This window comes from Petaurus breviceps, unplaced genomic scaffold (genome assembly GCF_028583685.1).
Source record: "Petaurus breviceps papuanus isolate PSGF00001 unplaced genomic scaffold, PetGlider_PUasm1.0 90731, whole genome shotgun sequence".
In the NCBI taxonomy this organism is placed as follows: Eukaryota; Metazoa; Chordata; class Mammalia; order Diprotodontia; family Petauridae; genus Petaurus; species Petaurus breviceps.
The window spans coordinates 5,256,659-5,264,464 of record NW_027187325.1 but is presented as its reverse complement, the minus strand read 5'-3'; the positions used below and the strand labels follow the sequence as shown (position 1 = coordinate 5,264,464).

Here is a 7,806-nt window from a genome sequence, read left to right as displayed (position 1 = left end):
CTTAAAGCTTTGTGGAACTGTTTACAAATGCATTACCTGCTCCATGACTTTGTGAAGCAATTGTAAACCTACCAATGTCCCCACCAACGGATCCAGAATCCCCAAATCATGGGAGAAACTTGGAAGAGGAGGAAGAACTTTGGCCTGCAAAGAAGTCAGTTCCTGGCACCTGTCACTATGATCCTTTGTAGTTTTGGAGCTTTGAAAAAGTTCCAGTTTTTGTCTGATCCCATCCACTCTCAGAAAGGTGGGTGCCATAGATATCTTGGAATCACAGCATTATAAAACTGAAAAGAACCTTGAAGAAATCTATTCTAAACTAACCCTCTCATTTTACAAATAGAAAACTGAGGACCCAAGAGGCAAATGGTGAGCAGCATGCTTCTTGGAAGTGGTTCTTTGGCAAAATGAAATGTCAGAGTAGTACAAATCATGACAAATATGGCTTAAGAATATATGTGTATGACTTCCCTCACACCTGCCTCCTCCTCTGCTCCTGCCGCCACCACTCCGCAACCATGTAGGCTGTGAAGGTGCTGAACCCCAAAGCCGAGGTGGCACAGGCCCAGGCGGCACTGACCGTGAACATCAGCGCAGCCCAGGGGCTGCAGGACATGCTGAGGACCAACCTAGGGCCCAAGGGCACCACAAAGATGTTCATTTCAGGGGCAGGAGACATCAAGTTAACCAAGTATGGCAATGTGGTGCTCTACGAGATACAAATTCAACACCCAAGAGCCTCCTTGATAGCCAAAGTAGCCACAGCCCAGGATGACATTTCTGGTGATGGCACCACTTCTAGTGTTCTCATCATCAGGGAGCTGCTGAAGCAGGTGGATCTCTACATCTATGAAGATCTGCACCCTTGAATCATAACAGAAGTGTTTGAAGCGGCCAAGACAAAGGCCCTGGAAGTCTTAGATCAAATCAAAATAAGCAAGGAAATAGATGGAGAAATCCTCATTGATGTGACCCGAACATCCCTGCACACCAAAGTCAATGCTGACCTGGCTGACGTGCTGACAGAGGCTGTGGTAGACTCAGTTTTGGCCATCAGAAAACCAGGTGAACCTGTTGATCTTTTCATGGTAGAGATTATGGAGATGAAGCATAAATCAGATACTGACACAACGTTGATCAGAGGACTGGTTCTGGACCGTGGTGCCCGACATCCTGATATGAAGAAAAGAGTAGAAGATGCTTACATCCTTACCTGCAATGTATCATTAGAATATGAAAAAAAAAGAAGTGAATTCTGGATTTTTTTATAAAAGCGCAGAAGAAAGCTAGAAGCTAGTGAAAGCAGAAAGGAAATTCATTGAAGATAGAGTAAAGAAAATAGTAGAACTGAAAAGAAAAGTGTGTGGTGATTCAGACAAAGGATTTGTTGTTATTAATCAGAAGAGAATTGACCAATTTTCTTTAGATGCTCTGGCAAAAGAAGGTATAATAGCACTCCGCAGAGCAAGAAGAAGAAATATGGAGAGGTTGACTCTTGCATGTGGTGGGATGGCTATGAATTCTCTAGACAACTTAAATTCTGACTGTTTGGGACATTCAGGTCTTGTCTATGAATACATGCTGGGAGAAGAGACGTTCACCTTTATTGAGAAATGCGGCAACCCTTGCTCTGTCACCTTGTTGATCAAAGGGCCAAACAAGCACACAATTACCCAGATCAAGGACACAGTATGAGACGGTCTGCAAGCTGTCAACAACACTGTTAAAGATGGCTGTGTGGTTCCTGGTGCTGGTGCCATAGAAGTAGCCATAGCTGAAGCTCCCATTAAGCATAAGCCCAATGTCAAGGGAAGGGCCCATCTTGGAGTCCAGGCTTTTGCTGATGCATTGCTCATTATTCCCAAGGTTCTTGCTCAGAACTCTGGTTTTGACCTTCAGGAAACACTAGTTAAGATACAGGCTGAACATTCAGAATCAGGACAACTTGTTGGTGTTGATTTAATGATAGGTGAGCCTGTTATTGCGGCTGAAGCTGGCATCTGGGATAACTATTGTGTCAAGAAACAACTGCTTCACTCCTGCACTGTAATTGCCACCAATATTCTACTGGTTGATGAGATGCGAGATGGAATGTCTTCTCTGAAAGGTTGAATTGAATCACAGGTTTCCCTTGTAATCAGCTGAATCATGAAGGCCCTACAGATAGAACCACAAAGTATGTCTGGCGGTGAAGTTTTTCTTCCCAGCTGCCAAAGGATTTTCCAAAGAATAATTGTTTTTCTATAAAATGGAAATTATTGGCCCCCATTCAAATGTAAGATCCTGAAATTGATTACAGTATTTATTTTTTTTAATTGTACTGAGGCCTACAATTAAAGCTGCAGTCCTTTTTACCCAATCAAAAAAAAAGAATATATGTGTATGCATGTGTATACATATATACACATACATACATATACATATATATGCATATATTTGCATGTATACATACATGTCTCTATATATTACAAAAATGCCTGTTTTCTCTCATATTTGTGTAAATCATCATATCCATCTCATAGGATATTAAAACTGGAAGAATATTTATTCCAGGGGTGGGGAAACTGTGACCTTGAGGCCACATATAGATGTAGTGCCAATGTGATATTCACAGCTTGTATGGTGGCTTTAAATAGGCTGGCATGATTCTGAATCACAAAATATGACAGACTCTCCATGTCAAAGACAGAACAAAAACATTTATTCAAAAACCAGAAAGCCAAATTCATCATACCAACAAAGAAATCTACATGCAATAACTATGCAGAGGGCACCACCATCCCCAAGCCTTCCCCCTAATATGGTCTTACCAGAAACAAATACTCACAGGTATCTGCCTGTTTCCTCTTTCTCCCTCACCTCGAACTACTCTGACCAACTTCCTCTGGGCTCTGCTCTACCCATTCAGCAAGCTCCTCCCACCGTAGACTCATGTGACTCAGGCTTCCATGTGACTTTAGCAGGTCACATGGGCCTATTAATGAATGGGAAATTTCTTCCCATTAAGCAAAAATACATTAACGATACAGTGGCCTCGAGGCTCTAGGCTCACCACCCCTGTTTTAGTCTAACCTCATTTTACACATAAGGAAACAGAGCTGCAAAGAGCTTTTTAGGGAGATCAGTGTGATATAGATATAGAACTAGATTTGAAACTTGCCCCTGATTCTTGCTAGCTCTATGATCACAGGCAAATCCATTGCTCTAAGTTTCAGTTTAGTGGTTTGCAAAATGGTGTTAAACTATTCCCTTGCATGTTGTAAGTAAGTCTATATAGGGAGACTGAAATTTTTAATGGCTAAGATATAGCACCAAAACAATCAGGTTGTCCTGATGTATTTGGGAAGCAAAAACACTCTGCCTCCTATAAATACAACATACTTTGAAAAAGTAATGTATAAATGTCATCTTGTGATTATTAAGTAAATAGTCTAAGATTACAATGTATTTGTTAGTGACATGTTTTGGATTAGAATCCATTCTATAGATCAAATATTGAGAAGTCTCCTGGTTATAAATGCAGTGAGAATGCTTCTACCATTCTCCTAATGTGGCCCATATTTGTTATCAAGGGATTTTGTTAAAAATAGATATTAACATAATATTGTTATGATCTATGTTCTTAAATCATATAAATTTAATGAAGTTCTACAATTTTCCTCTACTGGGTCACGTCCTAGGGATTCTTAATGTTTTCCACTAGTGATCCCTTCAGCTCTTCTTAAACTGTGGGTTGTGACCCCATATAGGAGTTCTGAAGAACTGATGACTGACATGTCCTCATTGCCAGTTTATTAAGTCTAATGTTTCTTGAATTCTAGACCCCTCCATAAGGGCTTCCTTGATTAAGATGCAGAAAAACAGTTGATAACTGAAGTGAAGCCACTTCTCATCTTTACTCACTTTTCTGTAGTAGCCCATAATTTATAAAATCCTTTACTTACAATAGCCCTATGAGGATTGTAGGGCAAATATATTATCCCCATTGTACATCTTAGAAAGATGAGCATCATAGAGGTGAAATGACTTGCTCCAAATCATACAGCTTACTGGTAGAAACAGAACTTAAACCCCAGCCTTCTGATGCCATGTCTAATGGTGATTCCATTATTCTATGATGAAGCATCAATATCAAAGTTTTTTTTAAAACAATCCTTACTTCCAATGTTTAATGATGTAGCTTAATTATCTTTTATGAGGATATTGCCTATTTTTATGAAAATTTTCACTTTGATCTAAGATATTTCCCTTTTAAATAAGTTACTGATTATTTCTCCCCTTAAATATCTAATGATCTATAATCTATGTATATATAAATAGGAGAAGGTAGGTAGTAGGGAGCCAGATGCAGTTTTGGTTCATATAGTAAATTGCAATAGTGAGTAATACTCCCATCAGGAAAGTTAGTAAGCAAGTTGGTTATATTGACAAATCAAATCAAATGAGATAATTGAATAGTAGTGCTTAATGAATGCTTATTCCCTTCACCCTCCCCTGACATCACAATTCAAAGAAGCAAAATTTATTCTGACTACTCAGTTAATCAACTGTATCACATAGCAATGGAATTTCCTTGTTAATATTCTCTGTTCTAATTAATTAGGGACCGCTTTGTACTTAGATCTACTTATGCATTTAGAATATATAGAATGAAAAGATAAGTTCCTTATTCTCAATGACTATATAGTATAATTGTGTATTTCAAATTCTGGCCTCATTAGAAGAGACTTTGGAGTCTTTAATTAGGATAATAGTCTCCAAAGGTCTTGTGAAGTGATGTAGGAACTCAGAGGATAAGGTAGCATAACTAAAGGGGGTATGTGATCAACCAATACAAGAGTGGTAAGCTGGATTGTAGCCTGTTTTCCCCAGGATGACTTTCCAATACAAACACACTTACCTTTTTCCCATTCTGCAATATTGTCCTACTCTAGTGCTTTCTATGGCAGTGTAAGTTACCAGCTTCCCCCTTTCAGTCCCAATAAGACAATTATAGTCTAATTACATCTAGGCAACCATAGCAGCAGCTGTGAAGGTGCCATATGGTAAAACTCCTCCACCTCACTGCACAGCATATCTATTCATTCCCCTTCATTCAAATCCCCTCATGGCTATGGGCTCTCTTTTCTGGGACAGTAAAAACCCTCTTCTTACCTCTACCATTTTCTTTTTTGAGTAGGACAGACTTATTCACACAGTATGTACAAATATAAATAGTTTTTGTATTACAGATCTCAGTGCATTATTTTTTCCCTCAAATCAACTCCTCTTCTGAATTTCCATATGTCAAAGGAACCACACTAGCTTTCCAGTCATTCGGGTTTCCAACCTATGTCATCATAGATTCCTCACTTTACCTTACTGAACACACTCAAGTAATTTTTAAATCTTGTCATTTATTTCTCTATAATTTTGTCCCCTTCTCTCCACTTTCATAGCTATCATTCTTGTTCAGATCCTCATCTCCTCTTGCCTGGACTATTGCAATAGCTGCCTAATTGTTCTATCTTCCACAAATCTGTTCCCAGTGCAGTTCATCCTTTACACATTTAACAGAGTGATGTTCTTAAAGTGCAGGTTTAACTACATCAGTGTCCGTACTCAATAAAATTTCATTGCTCTCTGTTACCTCCAAAACCAAAAATAAATTTCTCCACTTGGCCCCAACCTGCCTTAGTATATAAAAGGTTTTTTTTTTAATTTGTCATGATTTCATTCTTTAAAACTTATTTTAGTGCATGTTTATAATATAATGTAATGTATAGTATAATGTGATATACTATATTAATATAGTATTCCATGTATATAATCCACAAAAATACACATGCATGTATGCACATATATATACATCCATACACACATATACATACATACACAAAAATACAGATATGCACACATGCATGTATATATTGGGGTCACATGCTTAATTTTTTTTATCAATAAATGTGAGTAATCAAAAAAGTTTGGGTTCTACAGTTTTAGAGGAACATTAACAGAATCATATAGGTGGAAGTATCTGTTTCAGTTCCTGATAGCAGAGAATAAATAGGATGGTATACAGAGTCAAGCCAATGCCCACAAGAGGTAGAAAAAAGAAGCTCAAGACAATAGTCAACAACTAAGGAACTGAGGACATCATAGTCAGAGAGAGCACACTGTTAAGGAGAGTATTCAAACAGCATGCCAGTCAGTCAGTCAAGAACATATGTAAGTGCTTACTATGTACCAGGCACTGTGGTAAGGTCTGGTGATTAAAAAAAATACAGCCCCTCCCTGAAGAAACTCACATTCTAAAGGAGGAGAGAGCATTTAAATGACTAGTTATAAACCAGATATACCAGGAATAAATGGAAGGTTAGCCTGACTCTGCAACCCAGTCATTTAACCTACAGAGTGTATAGAACACAGGATTTAGAGTCAGGAAGATTATTAAAATTCTACCTTGGACGCTGACTAGCTATATGACCCTGGAAAGGTTTTTAGCCTCTTAATCCCAATTTCCTAATCTAGAAAATGAGGATTATTCATGATAGTAACCTCACAGAATTGTTGTAAGGATCAAATGAAGTACCCTAAGCAAATCACTTTGCAATTCATAAAGAGTTACATAAATGTCACTTATCATTATTATTTTACTCTGTTCCCTAAGAGCCAGTTAAAACATATAGATGTGAAAGGCCTGAGTAATAATTATAGCAAGGCAACCATAGTGCATATGGGGCCTGGCTGGTGTTGTGGGCTGATTGTGTGCCTGTGAAATTCCATTTAATTCAATTTAACAACTAACATTAAATTCAACATTTATTAAACACTTACTACATCTGAGACACTAGCTGTATCTACAAAGCCAAAAACAGAAATGGTTCTTACTCTTATGAAGCCTATACTTTAAGGGAAGGAGGTTAGGCTAATATACCATGTATACAAATACGTTAATGAAAAGTACATAAAAATTATTCAGAGTAATTTAAAGAGTGAAAGAACACTGACTTCTGGGGAGATGAGGAATGTCACCAAGTAGCTTGAATTACTCTTTGAAGAAAGCATACTTTGGAGTACTGCATACCTGGGCATTGACAGCTCATTGTGATCAGAAAATTTCTGCTTTCACTGCTTTCCTTGGCAACTTGATTTGGAAATCAAATGACATAGAATATTTGAAATATTGTTGAGAAGTAGATTTCTTGGCATAGGTGGAAGTAGTAAGTTTATATATAAATAGTACTTCATATTTATAAGATACTTAATTTTTTTTTCTCATAGCAACTCTATGATAAAAGTAAAGCAGGTATTGTTATCTTTCCTTCCTTCCTTCCTCTCTTCCTCCCTTCCTTCCTGTGTCATTAATGATATTTGCAACTGCTGTGGAGTTGTCAGATCAGTAACACCAGCACACAGAAGGGTAGCTGCTTTTCCAAAGGACAGACAACTTCAAAGGGGTCAACAATCTTACTTTAATTCAATGATGCAAACAGCTAAGTAGAAAGAAGTGAATATCCAAGAAAGAATCCAATAGACAAGGCCTCAGCTGTCTAAACCAAGTAATAGACACATAATTACCAGAACAGGGTGCACAAACATCTGGGTTCACAAAGCTGACAGGGAGCCTTAACAACAGCTACCCAGAGTCTTGTCCGGCCAAATCACAAAACTTCAGGTGAATATTTTTCCCAAAGAATACTGAGCCCCAAAGCAAAATCTCACCTCAGAATATATATAAATAAACTTTTGACTAATAGGCTCAGAGCCAGAAGGTATGCCAGCCCACTTGACTCAGTGCCTAATTGGCTCAGTACCAAAAGGTGT

General features: G+C 38.0%; 1 pseudogene; it reads left to right on the top strand.

Moving 5' to 3' along the window:
* Nucleotides 1-494: 494 nt before the first annotated feature.
* LOC138145211 (T-complex protein 1 subunit zeta pseudogene) lies at nucleotides 495-2,373 on the top strand (annotated as a pseudogene).
* The last annotated feature ends 5,433 nt before the right edge of the window (nucleotides 2,374-7,806 follow it).